This window comes from Tenrec ecaudatus, chromosome 18 (assembly GCF_050624435.1).
Source record: "Tenrec ecaudatus isolate mTenEca1 chromosome 18, mTenEca1.hap1, whole genome shotgun sequence".
Lineage (NCBI taxonomy): Eukaryota > Metazoa > Chordata > Mammalia > Afrosoricida > Tenrecidae > Tenrec > Tenrec ecaudatus.
This window is the reverse complement of record NC_134547.1, coordinates 16,452,739-16,479,563: the sequence shown is the minus strand read 5'-3', so window position 1 is coordinate 16,479,563 and position 26,825 is coordinate 16,452,739. Positions and strand designations below refer to the sequence as shown.

The window sequence follows — 26,825 nt, the reverse complement described above, 5'->3', positions numbered from 1 at the left end:
CATCAACAAGTGTCACTCCAATTCACCTGGAAGCCCCTTGCCCAAAGGCACTCAGCTCTTTTGCTTGGTGGGTTGGCTCCCATGTGTTCTCACACCAGCTTCTGACACCAGTTCTCTGCCACAGCTTCTTGCCATCTGAGCTTCTTCCCCTTTTGAGCCATCACCAGTATTGCTGCTGCTGTCCATAATTCCATCAGCAGTCTTTTCAAGGCAATCTAGGCATTTACTGATAATTTAAGCACCTTAAAAGTTTTCCCAGCCTATTACCTCATTCTAAAGTTGCTTCTGCATTTTAGATATGTGTGAGAGCAGTACTCCATCCATGTACCAAATTCTGTCTTAGTTCTCTAGAACTGCTATAATATAAATACCGCAGCCACTCTCGCCCCGCTTTTCAATTAACATAAGCTCACTGCTCCCTAGGTTTCCGGTCTAATCTATCATAATGCTCAAGGCAGGTGATCTTGCCTAGTGGAGTCAAACTATTTTGTGGTTTTAAGGAGACTTCAGGGGATGTTTAGGGCATTGTGTTCTCTTAAGATATATCTCTATGGGATCAAATAGCAACAGTATCTCAAAAGACTAGATAAGAAGGTTAAGGGGCCAATGAATCGATGTTAATGGGGGAGTGGCAGTTCAGAACAGGATGATGAGGATGGTTGTACAAGTTAAAGAATGTAGTTAATGTCACAACATTGTACCTGTTGGTGGGGGAGTGGCAGTTCAGAACAGGATGATGAGGATGGTTGTACAAGTTAGAGATTGTAATTAATGTCACAACATTGTACCTGTTGAAATTGTTAAACGGATGTATGTTCTGTTGTGTATCTTCTCAACAACCTCAAAATAAATAAATGTAAAAAACCCATAAAAATTCAAGGTACATAGCAATATGTGCCACGAGGGAAGTCTAAAAATAAAGATGTCCAGGGTGGAGAGAGGTAATTTCCCCCCAGAGGGTTTCATGGGAAAGAGGGCAGCATTTGAACAGGGAAATGAAGAAGGGGTAGTTTGATGATGATAATGGAGGAGGGCATGCCTAATTAACAGACATGTGAAAAAGCAAAGAATTAGGAAATCAGGAAAATGTGGCAAGGCATTGACCTCGTTTAACTGGAGTTTAAGGCACATGCGGAGGAGGAAACCCATTTGTTTAGTGGCAGCTGGCAAAGGGGAACCTCTCAGATCCTCCCTGGAAACCCAAGCTCACTGCTATCGAGTCAATTGCACTTTAAGAGTGTTAAGAATTGGCCCTTCGGGGATCTGAGGCTATGAAGTTTTATAAGAACAGAAAGTCTCATGTTTCTCCCAAGAAGCCACAGGTTGAGTGTAACTGCTCACCTCGAGAGCCAGCAGAGCTTCTCAATCTCAGTTAACCCAATCTCCAGTTCCACTGAAAATTTCAGTTCAACTTTTGAGATTTCATTTACTGTTTATTCTACCAACTTAAGGAGCACTGGTGGCGCTGTGGGTCAGAAGCTGGGCGGTTAACCTGAAGGTCTACAGTTTAAACCCACTAGTCACACCGAAGGCGAAAGATGAGGCTGTCTACTTCCATAAAGATTTCCGTCTGAGGAACACTAACTAGGGCTGTTATGAGTCAGAATCAACTTGACATCGGTGGGTTTGGTTTTTAAGCTTTAACTTCCCCTATCTCATAGAGTTCTTCTCCTTGTCAAGCCTTAGAGATGCCCAGCACTCCTGTTAAAACCAAAAAACCCCCAATCTGTTGCCACCGAGTCCATTTTAATTTATACAAGTCCCATGTGTTACAGAGTAGAATTGATTCAAATAAAAATTTTTTTCTGGCTGTCTTGTGTCACCAGGTCTCTCATGGAACTACTGGGTCACTTGAACCGCTAGCCTTTTATTTAGTAGCTGAACGAAAACTGTTCAGGGGACCTCTCACTGTCACCAAGTCAATGCTGATATAGCGAAGCTCTCTGCGTTTCTGAGACTGTAACTGTTTATGGGAGTAGAAAGCTTAGTCTTTCTCCCAAGGAGCTTCGGGTGGTTTCAAACTGCCACTGTGTGGATCACAGTCCAGTGTGTAACCATTACACCATCAGGGCACCTGTTAGGGGGCACCTAGGGACCTTAATTTAGGAGCTGTCACCTAAATCCTAAGAGGCAATAGATTTATTTTTTTCTTTTCTTTTAAAAATCATTTTATTGGGGGCGCATACAACTCTTATCACAATCCATCCATACATCCATTGTGTCAAGCACATTTGTACATTTGTTGCCATCATCATTCTCAAAACATTTTCTTTCTACTTGAGTCCTCGGTATCAGCTCCTCATTCGTTTCCCCTCGCTCCCCGCCCCCATTCCCTCACAAACTCTTAATAATTTATAAATTTTTATTATTTTGTCATGTCTTACACTGTTTGACATCTCCCTTTACCCACTTTTATGTTGTCTGTCCCCCAGTGAGGGGGTCATATGTAGATCCTTGTGGTCGGTTCCCCCTTTTTACCCCACCTTCCCTGTATCCTCCTGGTATCGCTACTCTCATTATTGGCCCTGAGGGGTTTATCAGTCCTGGATTCCCTGTGTTTCCAGTTCCTATCTGTACCAGTGTACATCCTCTGGTCTAGTCGGATTTGTAAGGTAGAATTGGGATCATGATAGTGTGAAGCATTAAAGATCATGATAGATAGAGGAAGCATTAAAGAACTAGAGGAAAGTTGTATGTTTCATCATTGCTATACTGCACCCTGACTGGCTCGTCTCCTCCCCGAGACCCTTCTGTAAGGGGATGTCCAGTGAGGCAATAGATTTAAAGCACTTCGAGCAGGGGGCAGATCTGAGCATCAAATCCATATTTATAAGCTATTTAATGAAATATATTTTTAGTTCCCTCAAAAGAATTTTATTTATGAATTAAAAATCTATCAAGCAGCTACTGTGCATCACACACTGTGATAAGTTCTGGGAACACAAAAATCAAATTCCTGCATATGGTAGCATATAATCAAGAACCAGTGGTACTAAAGAAAGAAATCCAAGCTGCACAAAAGGCATTAGCCTCAAATAATATTTCAGGAATTGATGGAATGTCAATTAAAATGTTTCAACAAGATAATGAAGTACTGGAAGTACTTGTCTATGCTAAAAAATCTGGCCAGTTGACTGGAAGAGATCCGTGTTTATACACATTCCCAAGAAAGGTGACCCAACAGACTGCTTATATTACAATATCATTGATATCACATGCAAGTACAGTTTTTCTGAAGATCATCCAACAACGGTTGCAGCAGTGCATTGACAGAGTTTCAGGCCACATTTAGAAAAGGAGCAAAGAATATCATTGCCGATGTCAGATAAATCTTGGCTGACAGCACAGAAGACCAGAATGATGTCAACTTGTATTTTACTGATTATGCAAAGGCTTTCAATTGTGTAGAACGTAACAAACACTAGGTCTGAGAGGAATGGGAATTCTAGAACATTTCTTTGTGTTCACAAGGAACCTGTATACGAACAAGAGGTACCTGTGTGAAATGGACACAGGACTACTGCATGGTTTAAAATCAGGATGGGTGTGTGTCAGGGTTGTATCCTCTCACCAAATTTATTCAGTCTGTGTGCTGAGCAAATAATCAGAGAAACTAGACAATATGAAGGTGAATGCAGCATTAGGATTAGGGGAAGGCTTATGAAGAACCTGTGATATGCAAGTATCACAACCTTGCTTGCTGAAAGCCAGGACTTGAAGCCCTTGCTCATGAAGACCAAGACTTACAGCCTTCACTATGGATGACAACTCAATATAGAGAAAACACAATTCCTCACAACTGAACCAATAGGTAACATCATGATAAATGGAGAAAAAGCTGTCATCTTGCTTAGACTAACAATCAGTGTGCATTGAAGCTGCAGTTAAGAGATCAAAAGAGACTGCTTGCACAATTCTGGGTTTGGGGCGGAAGTGAGGTAGAGGGGATTCCAGGCTCCGGGTAAAGTTTGGGAACACTAACTTTCTCTTTTTGGGCCAGTGCCACACTCAGTAAAAAAAAAAAAAAAAAAAAGATCAAAAGACACATTGCGTTAGGTAAATCTGCTGCAGAGACCTCTTGTTGGAAAGTAAGGATGTTACTTAACACAATTGCTGCAACAATGGCCGTAAACATAACAGTAATTGTGAGGATGGGGCAGGAGTGGACAGCGCTTTGTTCTGTTGTATGTAGTGTTGCTATGAATCAGAACCGACTTGATGGTACCTAACAACAACAACAAAAGAGATACTAAAAAAAACACCAAAAAATGGAGGGACTTTCTACTTTATGCTGTTTTTGGACGTGTGGAAGATTAGATATGTACTCAGAGGAGTCCAGGTGGCATTGTGGACTAGGCACTGGGTTGCTAACCACAGGCATCCGTGGTCAACTCCAAAAGCTCCTCCAATAAAAGACAAGAAGCTTCCTGCCCCTACAATGATTTATAGATTCAGAAATCCACTGGGGCAGTTCTACTCTGTCCTATAGGATACCAGAAGTCAGAAAGGACATGACCTCAGGGAGTCAGATAGAGAACAAGGCCAAATTGCACAGCAATTAGTTGTTAGCTGCCACTCTGTGACTCATATTAATACGATGTACAACAGAATCAAACAAGGCCTAATTTGGTACTATCTCACAATTATTGTTAAGTTTGGGCCCATTGTTACAGCCACTATGTGAATCCATTTCATTGGCAGCCTCTCTTTCTCTGACCCTTTGACATAACCAACAATGATGTTCTTCTCTAGGGATTGGTCTCGTCTGATAATATATCCAAAAAAATGTGAGATGAAGTCTTGCCATCCTAGCTTCTAAGGAGCATTCTGGAAGTTCTTCTTTTAGGACAGGTTTGTTGTTCTTTTGGTAGAGTCCACTTTCAATATTCTTTGACAGCACCATAATTCAAGCGTATCTATATTCCTTTGGTCTTCCTTATCCATTGTTCAATTTTCCATATGTATTTGAGGCCATTGAAAATACCATGGCATGGTCAAGAGCATCTTAGCACCCTCAAAGTTGAACACTTTTGCTCTTTAAAACTTTATAAAGGTCTTGTGCAGTAAATTTTTCCAATGTAATATGGCATTTGATTTATTGCTTTTTGCTTCTATGAGCCTTGATTGTGGCTCTAAGTATAATGAAATTGACAACTGAAATCTCTTCTGTTCATCATGATTTTGTCTTATTTTTCCAGTTGTGAGGACTTTTTTCTTCCTTATTGAATTGCAATCCACACTGAAGGCTTCAGTCTTTGATATTCATCAGAAATTCCATCAAGTCCTCTTTTCTTTCAAAAGGCAAGGTTGTGTTATTTGCATATTGCGCAGATTAATAAGCCCTCTCCAATTCTGATGCTGTGTTCTTCACATACTCCAGCTTATGCGATCATTTGTTCAACATATAGGTCGAATAAGTATGGTGAAAAGATACAGCCCTGGTCCCAGTCCTCAAGCCCCTGAAGGCGGCAAAGCCCGGGAACTAGGCGGGCCCTCCCCGCCTCTTAGAGAAAGGCCTGCTTTCTCTCCAGGGGATACTCCGCCCAACTTCTCACCAGGGAATTCCTGCCCGTGTACCTGGGGGCATAAGGCAGCTCAGCCAACACTTATCAACATTCCAAACAATTGCAGGAACTTCAGCTCAACCTTTGCAACACTGAGGCCGGCAACCCACCAGCCATCTGGGGCACTCACCTGATAGGGAAGCCACAGGAGGATAAAGTGGTAGGTTAATCCCATAGTAAAATCAGCTGTAGGCAGTTCGAAGAAGCATTCCTATAAGTCTCCCAGAGAGCCTGGAAAATGGCACCTGGTCTCTCTAAAACAACTCAACGCAAACAGCCACCAGCCCCAATGACCTCAACGATAAAATAGGAGAAACAAAAGGCAAAGGCAGAAGATGTCTTGAACATAACAACATACATAGAAGAAGCAGACATTGAGATGCCACGCAAAGAAATTCTCAGAATGCTGCTTGGAGTCATACAGGATATGAGGGAAACAATACAGAAAAGATACAGCCCTGATGCACATCTATCCTGAGTTTAAGCCATAGAGTATTCCCTTGTTCTGTATGAACAACTGTTTGTCTATGTACAGAATCTCAATAAGCACAATGAAATGTTCGCGAATTATCATCCACAATGTTATCCATAGTTTGTCATGATTCACACAGCCATATGCCTTTGAATAGTTACAAAACACAATAAATAACTTTCTACTATTCTCTGCTTTCAGCCATGATCCACCTGATATTAGTAATGTATCCCTCATTGCTTTTCCTCTTCTGAAGTTGGGTTGAATTTCTGATCACTCCCGGTCAATGTACTGCATCGTTTTTGAATTTCTGAATTATTATAAACAAATTATACTGCATGTGATATTATTGGATAATTTCCACATTCTGTCGGGTTACTTTTTTTTGGAGTGGGTAAAAATATGGATCTCTTCTAGTTACTTGGCTAGGTGGCTGTCTTCCAAATTTCCTGGCACAGATTAGTAAGTGCTGCCAGTACTACATCAGCTTGTTGAGCTATTTTAATTAGTATTCTATCAATTCTTGGACCCTGTTTTTGATACTACAATTTGGCTATCTAACTTCAGTACCATTAATTCTTGCTCCTATGCTACCTTTTGAAATGGCTGAATGTTGACCAATTCGTTTTGGTACAGTGACTCTGTATTAATTTAATTCGTTTTGGTACAGTGACTCTGTATTAATTTAATTCGTTTTGGTGCTTCCTGTATCATTCAATATTTTTAGAAGTTTTAGGGACATACTTCACATATCATACAATTCAATAGTTCAATCCAATGAAAAAGAGTTGTACAATCATCACCACAGTCCATTTTAGAACATTTTCTTCTTTCTTGTATTCATTATTATTAGTCCCCCACTTACCCAACCTCCTCTGCCACACCCCCAAGAAACCATTAATCCAGTTACTGTCTCTATAGATTTACTTATACAGAAAACCATATAAAAATAGAAGCAACAAAAACAACAAAAATAAAACAGAGGAAAGAAGCCAATTAAAAACAAATCAGAAATCATTAGACCTAGAACAAATTTAGAATGGGTCAAAAGGAAGATCAGATGATAGATGTTAAGTTTTAACCTAACTGCATCTGCAGTAATTCGCTTTCCAATGCACGCTACATGACAGCAAGGGTATTTACATTCCTGGTCTGTGGTCAGAGGGGATTCATTGGAGGCTTCATCCATGTGGGGACCCTGCAAATAGATTTTGGACTTCCAGTGTCATTCGTAGCCTTTAGCAAACCACGTGTTCACAATTTCATATCTGATACTATTCCCTCCTTTGGATTTGGACTTTATTATTCACAATCTTTGGATTACACAGGCTAGTGTGCTTCTTCCATGTGGACTTAGCTGATTCCTCACTGAGATGGCTGCTTGTTTGAAGACAAGCATTTAAGACTCCAGGTGCCATTCTTTCTGATAACCGGGCACCATTTAGTTTCTTCATATCTCAGTGATCTCTTCATGAGGGTGAACATAAGCAGGGCCATATTATAACTAATTGTTCTTAGACTGGGGCTAGAATTAAATGTGACCCACAAATCCATTCATAGATCTATGATTTATATGTGTCTCTGGTTCACCTTGGAGGCTTCATTATGATTTTATGTTAGAAAACATTATCAATCATCCCCCTGGGGCTTCTGGCAATCCTATTGATGGTGTCATTAGTTTAGACAATGGCATAGAATTAAAACACTGGTGAGAAAAGGAAATTATGCAAGTATATGATGGCTTCAAACCACAATACATGAACCGTTGATTTGTACAGCTTCAACTCTTTAGTGACTGGACACTATTTGCACACAACTGTGGGTTGGTGATAGGGCAAAACTTTCAATAGCATTCATGCACAAAGGCAGAACCATGTCTTCCAGATTAATACATGTCATAATAAAGCAAGGAGGGCATGAAAATAGAAAATATATGGCTGTTTGGGGCCACCATTTATCGGACACCTCAAGGCAAGTGATCTGAACCAAAGTTCAGTGACATCAATTTCTGTACCCTTGGGATAACAGTAATCTACTTCTCACACTAGGGAGTTTCAGCCTTAAGTCCAAGGTCTACAGGTGACTTTGAGGTAAAGCCCAGGTCACTTTGTGGGGTTTCCACATTGAATTCTTCTGATGTGACCAGTGTTAGTCCGGGTTGACTAGAGAAACAAATTCATGGACACTCATATGTGTCAAAGAGAGAACTTTATATCAAAGAGCAATTGTATATTGAGAAAACATCCCAGCCCAGTCCAGATCAAGTCTGTAAGCCCGATATCGGCCCATATTTTCAACAGTAGTCCATAGATTCCTCTTTAGACTCACGCAGCACATGCAATGATGCCGAATGCAGGAAGATCACAGCCCAGTGGACAGAATATCTTGTTGATCCAGTGGCTGTGGAAGCATCTCAGCGCTGGTATGGGTCTCCACGTGGCTCCTCCAGCTCCAAGGCTCTGGCTGCCATCAGAATAGCTCCATGTGGCTTGTCAACAGGAATATGTAGCAGAGAGTGTGTGTCCCGCCTCCAGGGAGGAAGACGGGAGTTCCCAGAATCCTTAGGAGAAGGCCATGTCAACCCAAGCATCATTGGCTGATGGACAGGCTAGTCTCCACTCCTTTGCTTAAATTGGCAGGAGTTTATGAAACTGCCACATGACCTCTGAAGGATATTGCATGCCTTGAAAGAACAGAATCTAAAGTCTCTTTAGTTACAGCACATGGCCTGGGTCACCAAGGGCTGATTGGAAGCTAGGTCAAAAGTGTCCAATAAGGAATATAGTACCAGGCATATTTTCCCCTCAGGTTATATATGTTTTTTAAAGTATTTTTTTCCTGCAGGTTGCTCCTCCCTGTTTACCCACCAACACAAATGTATACTCTTCTCACACTCTCCAGCATTTGCTCTTTGTTTTTTTAAAAGTGTGTCATTATTGTGGTTGTTGTAAGGATTTTGGGGCACGAAACAGAACCAAAGATCCAATTGGCAAAGTTTAGAAGCAGGCTTTATTGAGAGGCTTGCGGGCGGATTCAGCAACTCAGGGAATTGAGCTATTGAAACCGCGCCTTGGGGAATTTAGGCTGCGTTTTTATACCCCTGCTGGCAGGCACAGCTGGGAAGGATCAAAGCTGGGGAGGATGTGTGCACACCTGGGCTTCAGCAGGGAAGAGGTCATTAATCTTATCTCTACGTCCAGGATGGGTAGAGTGGAGTGTGCTTATCTTCAGAAAACATACTGGCTCTGGTTCCAGTTTGGGGTTGAGCAGGGGAGGGGGAAAGTCAGTGAAAGGGAGGTCTATGAGAGGTGAATTCTGAGAGCCAAGCTGAAGGCACTGGATTCAAAATGGAGTCCCTTTTGTCAAGACCAGACATACCCAAGTCTGCCTTATAGTGAAAAGGGGCGGAGTCAGTCTCTTCTGTAACTTCTTCCTGCGGACACAAGGACGAGGAACTCATACTAGGGATGGGGGTTTCAAGCAGAGTACTGGAATGCCTGGCCTGGCACAGGGTGGAGAGGCTGGTATTGCTGCAGCATCATCTGGTGGACTGCTATACGGGTGATCTCGCGGAGCCGGCTTTGCAGGAGCTGGATGAGACAAGGGGCAATTAAGAGCAAAATTATAACTAAAATTATGGGTCCTAGTATGGGGCCTAGGAAGGAGTACAGAGAAGAGTTCCACCAGGAAGAGGATCCGTCTGTTCTGAACCTGGTGTTTTGCAGCTCACGGTTTAGCTTGTTGAGGGTCTGGACTCTAGTTTCCACAGTTGTGAGGCACTATCTCATCATTGTTTTGATTTGCATATCCTGAATGACTATTCATTGTGAATATTTTCTCATGCGCTTGTTATTCATTTAAGTGTCTGTTCATGTCTTTGGCCACCTTTAAATTGGATTATTTGCTTTTTCTTATTAAAGTGTTGCAGAATTCTATTCTTAGTAATTAGTTTCTTGTTTCTTGTTCGTTGCTAAAGGTTTTCCCTAATCCCTGGGCTCTTCTTTTCCTTTTTAAAGAAATTTTTTGATGTACATAAGTGTTTTAATTTTAATGGACTTCAGTCATCTATTTTGTCTTACAATTAATCCACCCATCATCCAATATTTCACCCATAGAAACTTTCACTATTGCAACTAAATCCTTGAGACTTTTTCTTCACTTCTTTCAGCTTGATATCTGCTGGGCTATTATAATGGAGGAAAAAAAAACCCAAACAAAAAACCAAAACCTAAACAGATTAATGCTAGTTGGGGAAATAGCTGGGGGAAATTGAGATTCTTAGTTTGTTTACAGGTATGTAAAATGTCATTAGAAGATAGTTTGGCAGTTACTCACAAAATTAAACATTCACTTACTATTCGGTTCATCAGTTCCACTTGCAGGTATTTATCCAAGATGACTAAAGATATGTTTTCATCCAAAGACCTGTATGGGAATGTTTATAGCAGTTCCATTCATTAATGCGGGCAACTGGAAACAACCCAAATGCCCCCATCTAGTGAATGGATAAACAACTTGTGGTACCACCACAGAATGGAATTCTATCTGATAATTAAAGGGAACAAATGGCTAGTACAAGCAGCAACTTGAATGAATCTCAGAAACTATTATGCTAAGTGAAAGAAGGCAGACACAAAGAAATACATATTATATGACTCCATTTATGTGAGATTCTAAAAAGACAGAACTATGTGCACAGAAATCTGATCAGTGGTTTCTTGGGGCTGGGACGCAGGGGAAAGGAATTGAATACATAAGGATATGAAGGAACTTCAGAGGGGTGATGGAAATATTGGTGGTGTTTATACAACTTTACATGTTTTTAAAAAAATCATTTCATTGGGGGCTCTTACAACTCATCACAATCCATCCATCTATCCATTTTGTCAAGCACTTTTGTACCTATTGCCATCATCGTTTTCAAAATATTTTATTTCTACTTGAGTCCTTGATATACAACTTTACATGTTTACGAGATTCATCAAACTGTACATTTAAAAAAGGTAAATTCTACTGAATGTAAATCACATTTAAATAAACTACTTTTCATCAAGAAAAAAGAAATAAAAGATTTTTAAGAAGAGTTTCTTAACTTCCAAGAATAAGTTCCCCAAACACATAAAGGTCTGATTACATTTGTCCTTAATTTGTGCAATAAGCAAATTTTTATAAGTGGTTCTTTAAAAATCGATATCAATCAAGCTTCTCTGTCTAATGGAAAGTAGCCACCTAACAAGATAGCCTAATTCTCCTTTGTGGGATGGTAAAGCTCTTGGTTTAAATAGAAGTGGAAGGATTTAATATCTGTTTCTGTCCATTTGCACTCTCACCCCACCCAATCCCTGGACCAAACAGAGCTGGCTGATGGAGTTACCTAGGAAAATGTCAAATTAGGGGTGTTGGTTTCTTACCTTTGAACTTTAAATAAAACATTTGTAAGCTGCTCCTGTTAGTGTGTGATTTCCAGTGTCCCATTTCTGCTTGGAATCCCCTCCTCCTCTTTATACAGTAAAATCCCAAACCAGTGAGTTCACTGTGATTGAGCTAATTTCAGCTCCTAGCAACTTTATAGGACCGAGTGGAACTGCTCCATAAGGTTTCCAAGCTTGTAAATACTTACAGGATCAGACAATTTCATTCCCCCACCTCCCCCCCGAGTGTGCCTGGTGGTTTCGAACCACAGATCTTTCAGTTTGCAGCCCAACCCTTAATCCACTATATCACGAGGGCTCCTTAAACCCACGTGCATCCCGCTCAACAAATCAACCCTTTGTAGTCCTTCTTAGCTCAAAGCTCTTTGTGAGAAGAGACCGTGTCATCTTTCTCCAGCTTGTAGGTTTAACCACAAACTTGGTGGTTAGCATTTCTCAGCACCACCAATCTCCCTTGGCTCCTTTTTTTTAAAAAAAAAAAAATCATTTTATTAGGGACACCACCCATCTCGATCCATCCATACATCAATTGTGTCAAGCACATTTTACATTCGTTGCCCTCATCATTCTCAAAACATTTGCTCTCCACCCAAGCCCCTGGCATCAGGTCCTCATTTTTTCCCTTCCCTCCCCCCTCCCCCCTCCCTCATGAACCCCTGATAATTTATAAATTGTTATTTTGTCATATCTGGCTCTGTCCCATGTCTCCCTTCCCCCCACTTTTCTGTTGTATGTCCCCCAGGGAGGAGGTCAAATGCAGGTCCTTGAAGTAGGTACCCCTTTCCAACCCACCCTCCCTATTCCCTCCCAGTATCGCCACTCACTCCACTGGTCTTAAGGAATCATCTGCCCTGGCTTCCCTGTGTTTCCAATTCTCATCTGTACCAGTGTACTTCCTCTGGTCTAGTCAGGCTTGCAAGGTAGGATTCGGATCATGACAGTGGGAGGAGGGCGGGGGGGAGGAAGCACATAGGATCTAGAGGAAAGTTGTATTTTTGATCGTTGCTATGTTGCACCCTGTCTTGTCTCCTCCCCAAGACCCTTCTGTAAGGGGATGTCCAGTGGTCTACAGATGGGTTTTGGGTCTCCACTCCGCACTCCCCTGCTCATTCACTATGGTAAGATTTTTGTTCTGATGATGCCTGATACCTTGACACCTTGTGATCGCACAGGCTGGTGTGCTTCTTCCATGTGGGCTTTGTTGCTTCTGAGCTAGACGGTCGCTTGTTTACCTTCAAGCCTTTAAGACCCCAGACGCGATCTCTTTTGATAGCCGGGCACCATCAGCTTTCTTCACCACATTTAGTTGTTCACCCACTTTGCCTTCAGCGGTTGTGTTGGGAAGGTGAGCATCATAGAATGCCAATTTAATAGAAGAAAGTATTCTTGCATTTGAGGGAGTACTTGAGTGGAGGTCCAGTGTCCCTCTGCTGCCTTAATACTAACATTATTAATATATGCACATAGTTCTGTTTCCCCATCCTCATGTATAAATATATTTGCATATGTATATATCTTTATCTAGACCTCTATAAATGCCCTCTGCCTCCCCTCTCTTTCCTCTATTTCCATTGACTTCCCTCCTGTCCCACTATCATGCTCAGTCCCCACCAGGGTTTCAGCAATTCCTTTTAGTTACATTGCCCTTGATCATGCCCAACCAGGCCTCCCACACCCTTCTCACCCCCAATTTGGATTGCTTGTTGTTCCCTTGTCCCTGGGTTTATTAACACCACTACTTTCCCCCCCACCTCCTCGTCTCCCATGTCCCCAAGGAACTATCAGTCCCGTTGTTTTCTCCTCCAATTATTCATCCAGCCTGTCTTATTTAGCCTGTCTTATCAGCCTGCGGAGATAGTAACATGCACAAAAACAAGACAGAGCACCACCAAGCAACAATATACAACACAACAACAAACTAATGACAAAAACAAGAAAGAAAAGCTTGTAGTTAGTTCAAGGATTGTTTGTTGGCATTTAGGAGTATTTTCAAGTCCAGTCTGTTGGGACACCATGCCCTGACCCCAAAGTCCACCTTCAGCTTTCCCTGGGGTCCTCGCTGTTCCATTCCCTTGTTCTTCTGTTGCACCCCCTTAATGTTTTGCCTCTGTGTGGCAGATCCGATCGGGTGCAATTCCCTCACTGTGTCTCTGGTGTTGTCACCTGTAGGGCTATGGGTCGGTCTGTGAGGGACGTCGTGCCTCATAGTGGGTCCCTCGGCTCCTTAAGCTACATCGTTGACATGCTCATACCCATGGAGTCCAGGCTGACTGTGAGCGACTGCATGGGGATTTCCGAGACTGTAATTGTTTATGGGAGTGAAAAGCTCAGTCATTCGCCGGAGGAGCTGCTGGTGATTTGAAACTGCCAACCATGTGGAGCACAGTCCCGTGCGTAACCGCTAGGGCTCCTTATCTTTGATGTAGCCATAACTTAGTCATTCCTCTGGCTCCTCTGACGTAGCCATGACTCACTCCTCTGTTCATTACATTCATTGTTCCTTTCATGTCACTCTTTTTTTTGGCCCTTCTTTTGTCTTCTCTACACATCTCTGCCACCAAAACGCTTGGATTTCCTTAATCTTCCTTTCCTCCGTCCACTCTTCCTAATGTCAGGCAATTTTTCTAGCCTATGTACGTAAAGGAAATTAAGTTATAAAACTCCTCTGAGCAATAAGACTCCCTAAAATCATGCCAGATCTAGATAAATGTGGCTCCTCTCAAAGTAGTAGTACCGGGTGGCAGTACATTTATTCCTAAAGTTCTGTCATCGCACAAAATATTTTGGCTACTTACCACATGGGGTTGCTTTTTGGATCAGTTTGAGTTCTAGAAAGGCACTGGTTACACTTTTATTTATTTATTCGCTCATTCATTCCTTTATTTATTTTATACTTTCTTATAATCATAGTATTTCCGGGAGCTTGCCACTCTCCACGCTCTCCCTCCCTTTCCTGTTTTATCCCTTAAGCATTAAAGGTTTTGAGTTCAGGTAGGGCTACAAGTGTGAGTCACGGGTACAGAGCACACAGGGAGATTGGCGTGCTTCACAAGACTTTGACCTTTAAACAAAGTATGCTTACGTTTCTGTTTTTCGTGTGTTATCTCTAACATCCCATTTCTGCTGTGTGATCCCTTCCCCCCCCCCACTTTGTGTCAAACCAGAATACAACGCCACTGCCATTGAGTCTATTCCAACTCATAGCAACTCTAATTGGGCAGAGTAGAAGTGCCCTACAGGGCAGCAGCATAGAACTGCTCCTTAGGGCTTCCAAGACGGAATCTCTTCATCTTAACTGCTGTGCAGCAGCTAATGGGGTTGAAGTGCCAACCTTAAATGAGCCGCCCAACACTTAGCACACGGCAACAGCAGGGCTTCTTTTTTGTACAGTCAGGAACTCTCGAATTCTGGGGCTGGAGACATAGCTTTGAATGGGCTAGGGTTGAATGCATACGGAGATATACTCCAGAGGACTTTGTTTCTTTCAGCTTTTGGGTGGTTAGTTAATGATCTACTAGCAAGTTCTAGACTTTGGGAGACTAGAATCATATATCAGCCCCATACCACTGCTCAGGACAGAGGGCACTTTGTTTGAGAGCTGTGTTTAGACACTTGTACCCAACCTTCCCACTTCATATTTACAGTCTGTCCTGTCTGTGCTTTTGTATCTTTTCTCAGTCCTCAGGCTCTGGACTCTCATGCTATCTTCTCTAAGTCTAAGTGAGGATGTCTACTGGCAGGGGAAAAACATGCCCTGCGTTTGCAAAGCACAAATGAATTACAAGTTGGGCTTCCTGTTTAGCATGTATGACCTCTCCCAGAAGTTTCTGAATATCCAACCCCCACCCGCTCCCCACTGCCCCCACCTGGCTCCCCAAATATGGCAAAATGCTGATGGTGCAAATATGCCGGCAGAATTTCCTCAAAGAGGGTACTACATGTGAAGGCCTTGATTATGGTGGCCATTTTCTTTCATTCTTTTTTTTAAAATCAATTAATTGGGGGCTCATACAACTCTTATCACAATCCATACATGTATCAATTGTATAAAGCACATTTTTACTTTCATTATCCTCATCATTCTCAAAACATTTACTCGCCATGTAAGCTCCTGGCATCAGCTCCTCATTTCCCCCCTCCCTCCTGACTCCCCCCTCCATCATGAACCCTTGGTAATTTATAAATTATTATTTTGTCATATCTTACTCTATCCGACATCTCCCATCATTCTGTTGTCTGTCCCCCAGGGAGGAGCTCACATGTAGATCCTTATAATTGGTTCCGCCTCTCTACTCCACCCTCCCGATATAGCCACTCTCACCACTGGTCCTGGATTCCCTGTGTTTCTAATTCCTATCTGTACCAGTGTATATCCTCTGGTCTAGCCTGATTTGTAAGGTAGAATTGGGGGATGGGGAGGAAGCATTTAGGAGCTAGAGGAGAGTTGTATGTTTCATCATTGCTACACTGCACCCTGACTGGCTTGTCTCTTCCCCACAACCCTTCCATAGGGGATGTCCAATTGCCTACAGATGGACTTTGGGTCCCCACTCCGCATTCCCCCTCATTCACAGTGATATGATTTTTGATGCCTGATACCTGATCCTTTTGACACCTCATGATCACACAGGCTGGTGTGCTTCTTCCATGTGGGCTTTGTTGCTTCTGAGCAAGATGGCCGCTTGTTTACCTTCAAGCCTTTAAGACCCCAGATGTGATCTCTTTTGATAGCCAGGCACCATCAGCTTTCTTCACCACATTTGCTTATGCACCCACTGGTCTTCAGTGATCGTATAGGGGAGGTGAGCACACAATGATGATTTTTTGTTCTTTGATGCCTGATAACTGATCCCTTCGGCACCTCGTAATCACACAGGCTGGTGTGCTTCTTCCATGTGGGCTTTGTTGCTTCTGAGCTAGATGGCCGCTTGTTTACCTCCAAGCCTTTAAGACCCCAGATGCTGTATCATTTGATAGCCGGGCTATGATGCTATATGTTTTTTTCTTTTTAAAAGTCATTTTATTGGGGCTTGTAGAATTTGAACAACAATCCATACATCCATCCAATTATGTCAAGCACATTTGTTGCCACCATCATTCTCAAAACATTTTCTTTCTACTTGAGCCCTTGGTATCAGCTTAAAAAAAATTAACACATCTTTTTATTGGGGCTCATACAACTCTTATCACAATCCATACATACATCAATTGAGTAAAGCACCCTTATACATTCGTTGCCCTTATCATTCTCAAAATTTGCCTTCCACTTGGGTTCCTGGAATTAGCTCATTTTCCTTTTTTCCCTCCCCCTCCCTCCCCGCTACCCTCCCCCTTAACCCTTAATAGTTTATAAATTATTATTTTATCTTATCTTACACTGCCCGGTGTCTCCCAACACCTACCTTCCCATTGCCCATCCCCCAGAGAGGAGGTTACACATAGATCCCCGAGATCAGTTCTCTCTTTCTATACCCCCTTACCTCCCGGTGTTGCCACTCTCACCGCTGGTCCTGAGGGGTTCATCCGTCCTAGATTCCCTGTGTTTCCAGATCCCTACTGCACCGCTGTGCATCCTCTGGTCTAGCCAGGTATGACGCTCTATCTTTTGATAGCCAGGCACCATCAGCTTTCTTCACCACATTTGCTTATGCACCTGCTTTGTCTTCAGCGGTTGTGTTGGGAAGGTGAGCATCATGGAATGCTAGTTGAATAGAACAAAGTGTTCTTGTATTGAGGGAGCACTTGAGTGAAGGTTATGATGGCCATTTTCTTTTCTTTTCTCTATTCCAAGCAGCTCTCCTTGTGGGTATGGGGCCAATGGTTTAGAACGTCAGCGTTCTAGTTTTACTACATAAGTATATATAATGTCTATATCAATACATATAAAGAAATTCAGAGTTCTTAAAGGGAAACAGCCCAAAGGCTCTCTCCCCACACCCTTCATTATTTGCAGAATAAGCAATACAGGGGCAGTTTGGGTAGTATCATACCTGTTGGGAAAGAGAGAAAGAGAGAGAGATATTTTGTTGGAACACCTGACAGGGAAAGGACTAGAGAATACAGCTAGTGAGTGAAGATGTTTTGAGCCAAGTAAGGGAGGAGGTGGAAACAAGGTAGGAAGGCAGAAGAAATGAGAGAAATTGTAGGAACAGAGGGTATAAAATATAGGGAAATAGAGGGCAGGAGACGTAACAAGAAGTATCAAACAAATCAGATTAGATGTGCTGGGGTGTGGGGTTGTGCTACCATTACTAAGAGTTAACATGATTGTTTTAGGCATTTTACTCATGGATTAAACTTATCAACACTTGACAACAGCCCTCTGTAGTTTTTATTGTTATAATCTTGGCATTATAGGTGAAGAGGCCGAGGCACAGGGACATTATGAATAGCTTGCCTCTGGTCTCACAGTGAGGATTCAGGAGGAGTGGTGAGCTTTAGGGCCCATGTTTTTAACTAACATATGCTTGACCTCTTCCAAGTCATCCTTGAGTGCAGACACTCTGCCACTTCATAATACACACCTTTCCACTGAACTTCTGCCCCTTGCCTGGGATACACTTCCTTAAGGACTCTGGTCAAAGAGGAACTGACATTGTTGATTCCTTCTACCTGAGCAATCACTATCCTTGGAGTTTGCCTAACAATGTGTGTGTGTGTGTGTGTGTGTGTGTGTGTGTATAGATCTGTATAAACACACAGGCATGCACACACATAATTTAATTTTAGAGTAGTTATACATACATATATATTTATTCTCTCTATTACTATTATCCTACATTAGTGTAACACATTGGTTGCAATCTTATTAACTAAAGTACAGAGTTTACATTATATTTCACTTTTTATGTTTGGATTATTCTATAGGTTTTGACAAATGTATAATTCTGTATGTCCACTCTTTTGTGTCATATAAAGTAGCTTCACTGCCCTAACATGCCTAAGATGCCGCACGTATTCCCCTCTCTCCCTTTCCTTATAAGCGCTAGGAGTCAATGGTCTTTTCACTGTCTATAATTTTGCCAGGGGGCTTCTTAAAAGCCAGGATGAGGAGATTTCTTCTCACCTTCTCTTGACCAGCTCCTGAAGAAAGACATTATGCTTGGTAATGTAGAGGGTCAGTGAAAAAGAACTTCGGTGAGATGGGTTGGTACAGTGGCCGTGGCAGTGGGCAGCAATGGTGACGAGGATGGTGCAGAACCAGGCAGTGCTTCAGTCTGTTGTACACAGGGTTGCTGAGAGCTGAAAACGACTGGATGGTATTAGCAACAGATTTTTTCCTTTTCCAGACCATCCTATAGTTGAAATAATACAGTACACAGTCTTTTGACTTTATTAAAATAGTTTTATCGAGATATAATCAACATGTCATACAACTCAATAGTTCGGCCATATTAAGAAGGGTTATGTAATCATCAGCACAGTCCGCTGTATAATGTTTTCTTCCTTCTTGTACCCAACTTCCCCTTCCATGCCCCAGTAATTATCAATCTAGTCACTGCCTCCATAGATCTACCCACCCTGAATTCCATATACAGGGAAACTACGAAACAAAGACAAGAGACACAAAAGGGCCCAGTGACAGCGACCAAATAAAACAGGGGCAAACTTTTCTCTGTGGAAGAAAGAGTTAGTCTCAGAAACCCACAGGGGCAGTTCTACCCTGCCCTATAGGTCTGCCGTGAGTCAGAATGGACTTAAAAGCAGTGTGTTTGTATTTTGAAAATTTTTAGAGTGATATCATTTGAAATTCCCTGCGGATACATGTGTATATTGCTTCTCAACCACATGATATTGTATTTACTCTCATGACTGCCTGCTAGACTATGAGCTTCTGGGGAACACCCATTTATTTTATTGTTGCAAAATTTCTAATGTAACTGTATGGAAAAAATCCTACTTCTCAGTTCTCTGCCCAAATATATTTTAATTGACAAATTAATATATTATTAATTCTGTCCTTCTGTTCTATATCCTTTCTGACACCAGCCCTGATATGCAGCACCTCTTCTTCTGAACCTACCACCCCGAGGTAGATTAAAGCTCAGAAGCAAAAGGGCTTAGTCCTTCAGATGTAAACTCTGTCCAAGAACTCATGTTAGTTTTAAGCGAATGAGTCCCTACGACACTCTCACTTATGATATGCTAGCTACAGATTTGATGCTTCCCCTTACCCAGTTAGGACACTAGTTGGGTCCTAGAACATTTAAATCGGAATTTTTGGATAGGGCCTAAACATCGTCTTTTTTTTTTCCTTCCCTTTCCTTCTGAAAAACATCCCACCCCCCAATAATTCTAATATATATCCATATTCTTCTCTTGATTTCTTCCTGTACTTTTCTTGTGGACTTTATCTGTTCATAATTTTTTTTACATCTTTTGTCTTCATAGGATCGATATTCCCTAGGTAAGGGACCCTGCCTCCCTAGTTAGGGTCCTTCATGACGTCTAATCCTGAGATTGGCTGCACTGTAGGTGCTCAAGAAGGATTTCAGGAGCACATGAGATGGTCATCGGGGAAGTTTCTTCACCACAGGCGAGTTGTGTCCTGAGTGCCAGGTTCACATGCTAATGCTACAGGTTTTCTTGTCGTCTGCGGGGTCAGAGTTGATGCTGTGGTAAAGGGTGGGCGTTACTCCACTGTGCATATAAGAAGAGTAGACTATCCTTTTTGACTATTTATTTTTGGTACAGCATTGGGACTAAGTATATGTATATAGGGTGGAGGAGCAGGGATGTGTAGAGAGACTGATGTAATAAATATGGAGGAATTATACTGAGAAGTAGGGGGTAAAGAGGTAAGATTAGTGATACGGAAGAATTTGAATTTGGTAAGCTAGGGTAGGCCTCTGTAAATTCATATTTGTCCTAATTTTGAAAAATATATATATGTAACATACTTCAATTGAACAACCTCTTCACATATAATTCAGTAGCATTGATTTACATTCTTCAAGTTGTGTAACCATTCTTGCTCTCTGTCCAATTTATTCCACCATCCTTATAAACTCATTATTCCCTAAGCAGAAGCCCTCCATTTCCCGTCCTCCCAGTGCTAATAGCCACTAAGAACTTTTGGTTTTCATCTATTTGCTTTTTTCACACAAGTGAGGGCACAGAGTAGTTGCCCTTTTGTGACTGGTGTATTTCCCCTCCATCACGTTTCCTAGTTATTCATGTTGTAGTGGCACGCATCAGGACTTCATTTCTCTCTACGGCCAAGTAACCTTCCATTGCATGTGTGTATGTGGCGTATTTGATGTAGCCATTCATTTATTTTTATTTAAAAAATTTTCAAATTTATTGTTTTGGTTCTTACATTTTATCTTGTTAATCATTTTATTGGGAGCTCTTGCAGTTATTGTAACAATCCGCATTTCAATAGATGAAGGACAATCACATAAATGCTACCACCATCGGTTTTAATACATTTTCGTTCTTCTTGCATAGCCATTCACTGATTGACGGCCTTTTCAGTTGCTAACGTGAAAAGTGCTGCAGGACATGTTTCTATTTGTGCTCCTACGTCCACTTTTGGGTGTATGAGAATGGGGATCGCTACTTCTGTGTCCAACTTCTTGAGGAGTCAAGCAGTTTCCCATAGTGGCTGCATCATTTTACATATTTATATTTAATTTTCTGTTGTTGCTGAGAAATACACTCAGCAAAACACACACCCGTCCAGTAATTTCTGTGACTCTGATCACGTTCTCTGAGTTGCGCAACCTTTCTGAGCTGTTCCTCCTCCAGCGCCATAAACTGCCGCTGCGGAAGACTCCTGTCCTGTCTTTCCAGTTGCTGTGGTTTCCCCCATCCCATACAGGTAGTTCTTAAAGGAGCATGATGTTCAAGGCAGACATTCTTTAGTAGATGAGCAAAAGCATCGCGGAATCCACAGATGACTTCAGGAGATAGTTTTGGTTTACATATTAAAGGTGATTTTAGGCCAGTCATTTCAAAGGCTCATCCATCCTCCATGGCACCAGAAAGTCTGTATCTCATAAGATTTTGATATTCTCTTCTGCATCGCTCTCCTTGCCACCAGGATCCTTCTATCGAATCTGTGTTGGCAAGCTTCAGTATAGTGGCTGGGTGACATCCGGCTATGCTGGTCTCACAGCAAAGAGGCAGACAGCCACTTCCATCTCCTCTTCCTTATTCTCCTTTTTCTATTCAGGCACACAGAGGCCGTTTTAAATGCCTTAGGTAGGTGTTTGGACATCATTTAGCCAGCAGGTACGACACGACAAACTAGGAGGTAGAATACAAACACTAGACACATTATTAGATCAATGCACTGGGATGTCCCAAGAAACCTCCAACCCAAGGAGGCAAATTCCATGAAGTGTTTGGTTATGCATAAGCACCCTCAGCACCTACTCATGTATTATTGTTGATCTATCACCCAACCTTTGTCCATTTAGCTTTTTCTAGGTGTGCACTTACTGATCACAATTACAATAGGCTGTGGAACCACACCCTTAGTCAGTGCCATTTTTCAATGACTATTAACCCCTGCTCTTCTCTTTCCTCCTACACCTGAAAACCACTACTACACTTTGGTCTCCATACGTTTGCCTTCTTATCTGAATGAGGGCATATACGAGATTTGTCCTTTAGTGATTGACTTCACTCTGCAAAATGTCTTCAACTTCCGTCTATATTGAAACATGTATCACAACTGGCTGTGTAGTTCCACATGGTCTGTATGCATCTAATTTTGTTTGTTTATCCACCTGTTGCCAAGTGTTGACGTTGTTTCTACCTTTTGACTACTGTGGATAGTGCTGCAGTGAACATTAGCATATAGGTTTCTGTTTGAGTTTCTGCTTTCAAGTCTTTGTAGTAAAATACCTAGAAGCAGAATTGCTGGCCCCTTTGGTGTTTCTAATCTTTTGAAGAACTGACCCACTCTTTTCCACAATTGCTGTACCAGTTTGTATTTCTACCAACAATGGATAAGAGTTCCAGTTTCTCCACATCCTCATCAACAGTTTCTATTTTTCATTAAAAATAAAAAAAATAATGTCATTTAAATAGGGGTGACAAGGGGAGGGTATTGTTTATATCTCCACAGGGAAAGTGGGACCAGACTTCAACCCAGTGCCGCAAGGTGTGAATGCAATATCCCGGCATGGAGTAGGGAACCAGTGGAGAGGTCTGGGAGGCTGGCCCCAGCACCATAAATTAAGTGGATTCCTGCCCCTCCCCCAAAAAGAATTTGTTTCAAAGGTTGACATTGATTCTGCAGCTCCAGGAGATGGACATATCTGATCAGAGCACAAGGGAGCAGATGAGGGGGCAGGAGGAGACAGTGGAACACAGCCTGGCCCACCAGGCCGTGAGGATGATGTTCCTGATTAGAGCAGCCGGTCCACAGAGAGAACAACATGGCTGGCCCTACTATGAGACATGATGCCCCTCAGTGACCAAGGGCGATACAGGGGACAGCACCGGAGACACAGTGTGGGAATTGCACCTGACCTGATCCCACCACACCGAGGCAAAGCACTGGGGGAGTGCAGTGGAACAGCAAGGGAATGGAGTGGCAAGGTCCCCGGGGAATGCTGAAAGTGGACTTTGGGGCCAGGGCGTGGTGCCCCAACAGACTGGACTGGAAAACGCTCCTAAGGGCCAGCAAACGATCCTTGAACGAACTACAAGCCTTTCTTTTGTGAAGTGTTTTGTTTTGTTCTTTGTCAGTGGTTTGTTTTTGTTGTTTTCTTGTCTGGTTATATACTGTTGCTTTGTTTTCCTCTGTCTTGTTTTCGTGCCTGCTAGTGTCTCCACAGGTCTGTCTGAATAGGACAGGCTGGATGAACTATCTGGAGGAAAAACAATGGGACAGACCGTTCGGGGGGACAGACAGTTCCGGGTGGGGGAGGGGGAGGAGGGTAAGGAAGTGGTGTTAATAAACACAGGGACAAGGGAACAACATGGGACCCAAAATGGTAGTGAGGGGGGAGTGGCAGGCCTCATGGGGAACGATCAAGGTAAGGTTGCGTAGAGAAGAGGTATAGCTGTAGCCCAGGTGGGGACGGAGCATGGTAGTGGGGCAGGAGGAAAGTCAAGGGAGATGGAGGAAGGAGCTGGGAGTCAAGGGGCATTTATGGAGGTCTAGACAAAGACATGTACATGCAAACATATATATGAGGATGGGGAAATCGATCTAACTGTCTACATTTATAGGTTTAATATTAAGGTGGCTGAAGGACCTTGGGCCTCTACTCAAGCACTTCCTCAATGCATGAATACTTTCGTTTATTAAATTGGCACTCTATGATGCTCACTCTCCTGACACAACTGCTGAAGCCAAAGTGGGTGAACAAGTAAATGTGGTGAAGAAAGCTGATGGTGCCTGGCTATCAAAAGAGATAGTGACTGGGGTCTTAAAGGCTTGAAGATAAACAAGCGGCCATCTAGCTCAGATGCAACAAAGCCCACATGGAAGAACACACCAGCCTGGGTGATCGAGTGGTCCCAAAGGGATCAGTTATCAGGCATCAAAGAACAAAAAATCATCATATCATTGGCTGCACACCTCCATGATAGGATCGCTGAAGACAAATGGGTGCATAAGCAAATGTGGCGAAGAAAGCGGATGGTGCCCGGCTATCAAAAGAGATAGTGTCTGGGGTCCTAAAGGCTTGAAGGTGAACAAGCAGCCATCTAGCTCAGAAGCAAAAAAGCCCACATGGAAGAAGCACACCAGCCAGTGCGATCACGAGGTGCCCAAGGGACCAGGTATAACGCATCATGCAAAAAAAAAGTGTGTATATATATATATATATATATATATATATATATATATATATATATATATATATATATATATATATATATATATATATATATATATATATATATATACCATATTGAATGAAGGGGGAAGTGCAGAGTGGAGACCCAAGGCCCAGTGTCAGCCACTGGAGATCCCCTCATAGAGGGGTTTAGGAGAGGAGATGGGTCAGTCAGGGTGCGAGGTAGTACCGATGAAGAACACAGCTTTCCCCTAGATCCTGGATGCTTCCTCCCCCCAACTACCATGATCCGAATTCTACCTTGCAGGGCTGGATAGGGCAGAGGTTGTACACTGGTACATATGAGGGCTAGAGGCACAGGGAATCCAGGGTGGATGATCCTTCAGGACCAAGGGTGTGAGGGGCGATGCTGGGAGAGTGTAGAGTGAGTGGGTTCGAAAGGGGGAACTGATTACAAGGATCCACATGTGACTTCCTCCCTGGGAGAGGGATGGCAGAGAAGGGGGGGAAAGGAGACTCCGGATAGGGCAAGATATGACAAAATAACGATGTATAAATTACCAAGGGCACATGAGGGAGTGGGGAGCGGGGAGGGAGGGGAAAAAAAAAAGAGGACCTGATGCAAAGGGCTTAAGTGGAGAGCAAATGCTTTGAGAAAGATTGGGGCAGGGAATGTGCCATGTGCTTTATACAATTGATGTATGTATATGTATGGATTGTGATAAGAGTTGTATGAGCCCCCAATAAAACGTTTAAAAATAAATAGGGGTGAGATAGAATCTAATTATGGGTTTGGTTCATATTTGTCTAATGGTTAATGGCATTTTGCATCTTTTCATGCGGTGGCTGGCCATCTGAATGCCATCTGAATGCTCTGTCATGAAATAGATTTTTTTGGATGGAGTTAGTTGTCTTTTTGTTTTTAAGTTGTAGAAGAATTCCATGCATTTTAAATATGCGAATCTTACTGGAGGCTTTGTTCTCAATTCCTCCCCGCTACCCTGCCTTAAATCTGTAGGTTGTCTTTACTCTTTTTGGTTAAGGTCTTCCACTGATCTACTTCATCATTTGCTGCCTGTGCTTTTGTTGTCATCACCTGAGAGTCCATGGCCCAAAACTAGGTCCCATAGGCACACTCCTACATTTGAACAAAACCAAACCCAAACAGTTTGTTTTATTAGCACACAATCCACATAGCATACGATTCAACTGTTCAATAACCAGTACGCTTTACTTCAAGAATGTTATGGTTTTAGTTTTCACACTTAGATCCTTGGTACATTTTGAATAGTATTTGTGTATGTGTGTGTGTTTGTGTGTGTGTGTGTGTGGTGTAAGGCGTGGATCCTGATTTACTCCTCTCTGTGCAGATGGAATCTAATTTTCCCAGCAACATGTATTGAAGAGTCTTCCTCCTCGGTTGACTAGACGTAACAGTGTTGTTAAAATCAATTGACCATAGGTGCGTGCACTGTAGACCCATGAGTAGGTGAGTGCGTGATTTTTGGGAATAGTAACAAGGCAGTCATACGCAAAGAAGTTTTCAGTAGGGCCTGGGTTAATTAGATTTCTGAGAATGGAGAGAATAACAGAACTGAGAGATATTTTTAAAAGAATCGATGGCCTTTTAAGATACGTTGAATCAGGTAAATGAGAAGGATCTGTGTGTTTCTCAGTGTTGTCACTGAGATAAATGAGCAAGCTGTTACAGATAGTCAGTTTGAATAAGGAATAATTTCAGAAATTATTTGAGTATAGATGACATGAGTTATTGTAAGCAGTAGAAGCTATAGAAATCATTGAAGCTGAGCAAGGAGTGGGTAGAGGGAGGTGAGAAAGGTCTAGGCACTAAGTATAGTGTGAGGGGGCAACACATAGCTGGTGGTGGCGGTGGCAGCAGCAGAAGTTCCCAGAAGGAAAACATCTGTGGTCTCAGGCATTGTAAAGGTGAAGGGTGGACCCTGTGACAATACCTTCCAATCTGACCGTTACATAGTGATCTCATGCTGTCCCTAGTGTATTGCATCTGGAGAAATTAGATGGAAAGGTCATGAAACGATAGTGAATCTAGCACACCTATTTTAATTGTTTGAAAGTGGAGGGGATAGGAGGATAGATTAGTATTTTATGGAATTAATAAATGAAGGCTATTCAGGTGAGAAGAGATCTGAACCTCTAAGAAGGAAAGGGGAAAATAAAATGGTTGGAATGAAGGAAGAGATTGAAAGTGCTAGAAAGATTTCCATGTGGCTGAATCTGGGCAAGCCTTTCGACCGAGGGCTTATTGCTGAAGCCTCCTGGGTGAGAAGTGTTATTCACCTTACATAAGCGGTGTGCTGCTAACCTCCGGGTCAGCGATGCAAACGAACCAGCCCTTCCCCGGGAGAACGATGAGGCTATCTGCTCCTAGGATGTACAGCTTCAGAAACTACATAGGGTCACTCTAAGTTGGAATTGACCAAATGGCAGCATAACTGAAGAAATCCAGGCAATCATACTTAAGCAATCATGTTCTCTTCCACGGGAAGACTGGCAGGTCCTCCAGGAACCTGGAGCAATGGTCTGGTGCTTGCAGTTAGACTTATTTTGTTTTCTT

The 26,825-nt window shown here is 42.4% G+C and overlaps 1 long non-coding RNA gene across 2 annotated transcripts in view; it reads left to right on the top strand.

Annotated features, from left to right (window-relative positions):
* LOC142432002 (uncharacterized) overlaps window positions 1-26,825 on the top strand; it is a 189,966-nt gene that overhangs the window by 142,435 nt on the left and 20,706 nt on the right. The window lies entirely within an intron of this gene.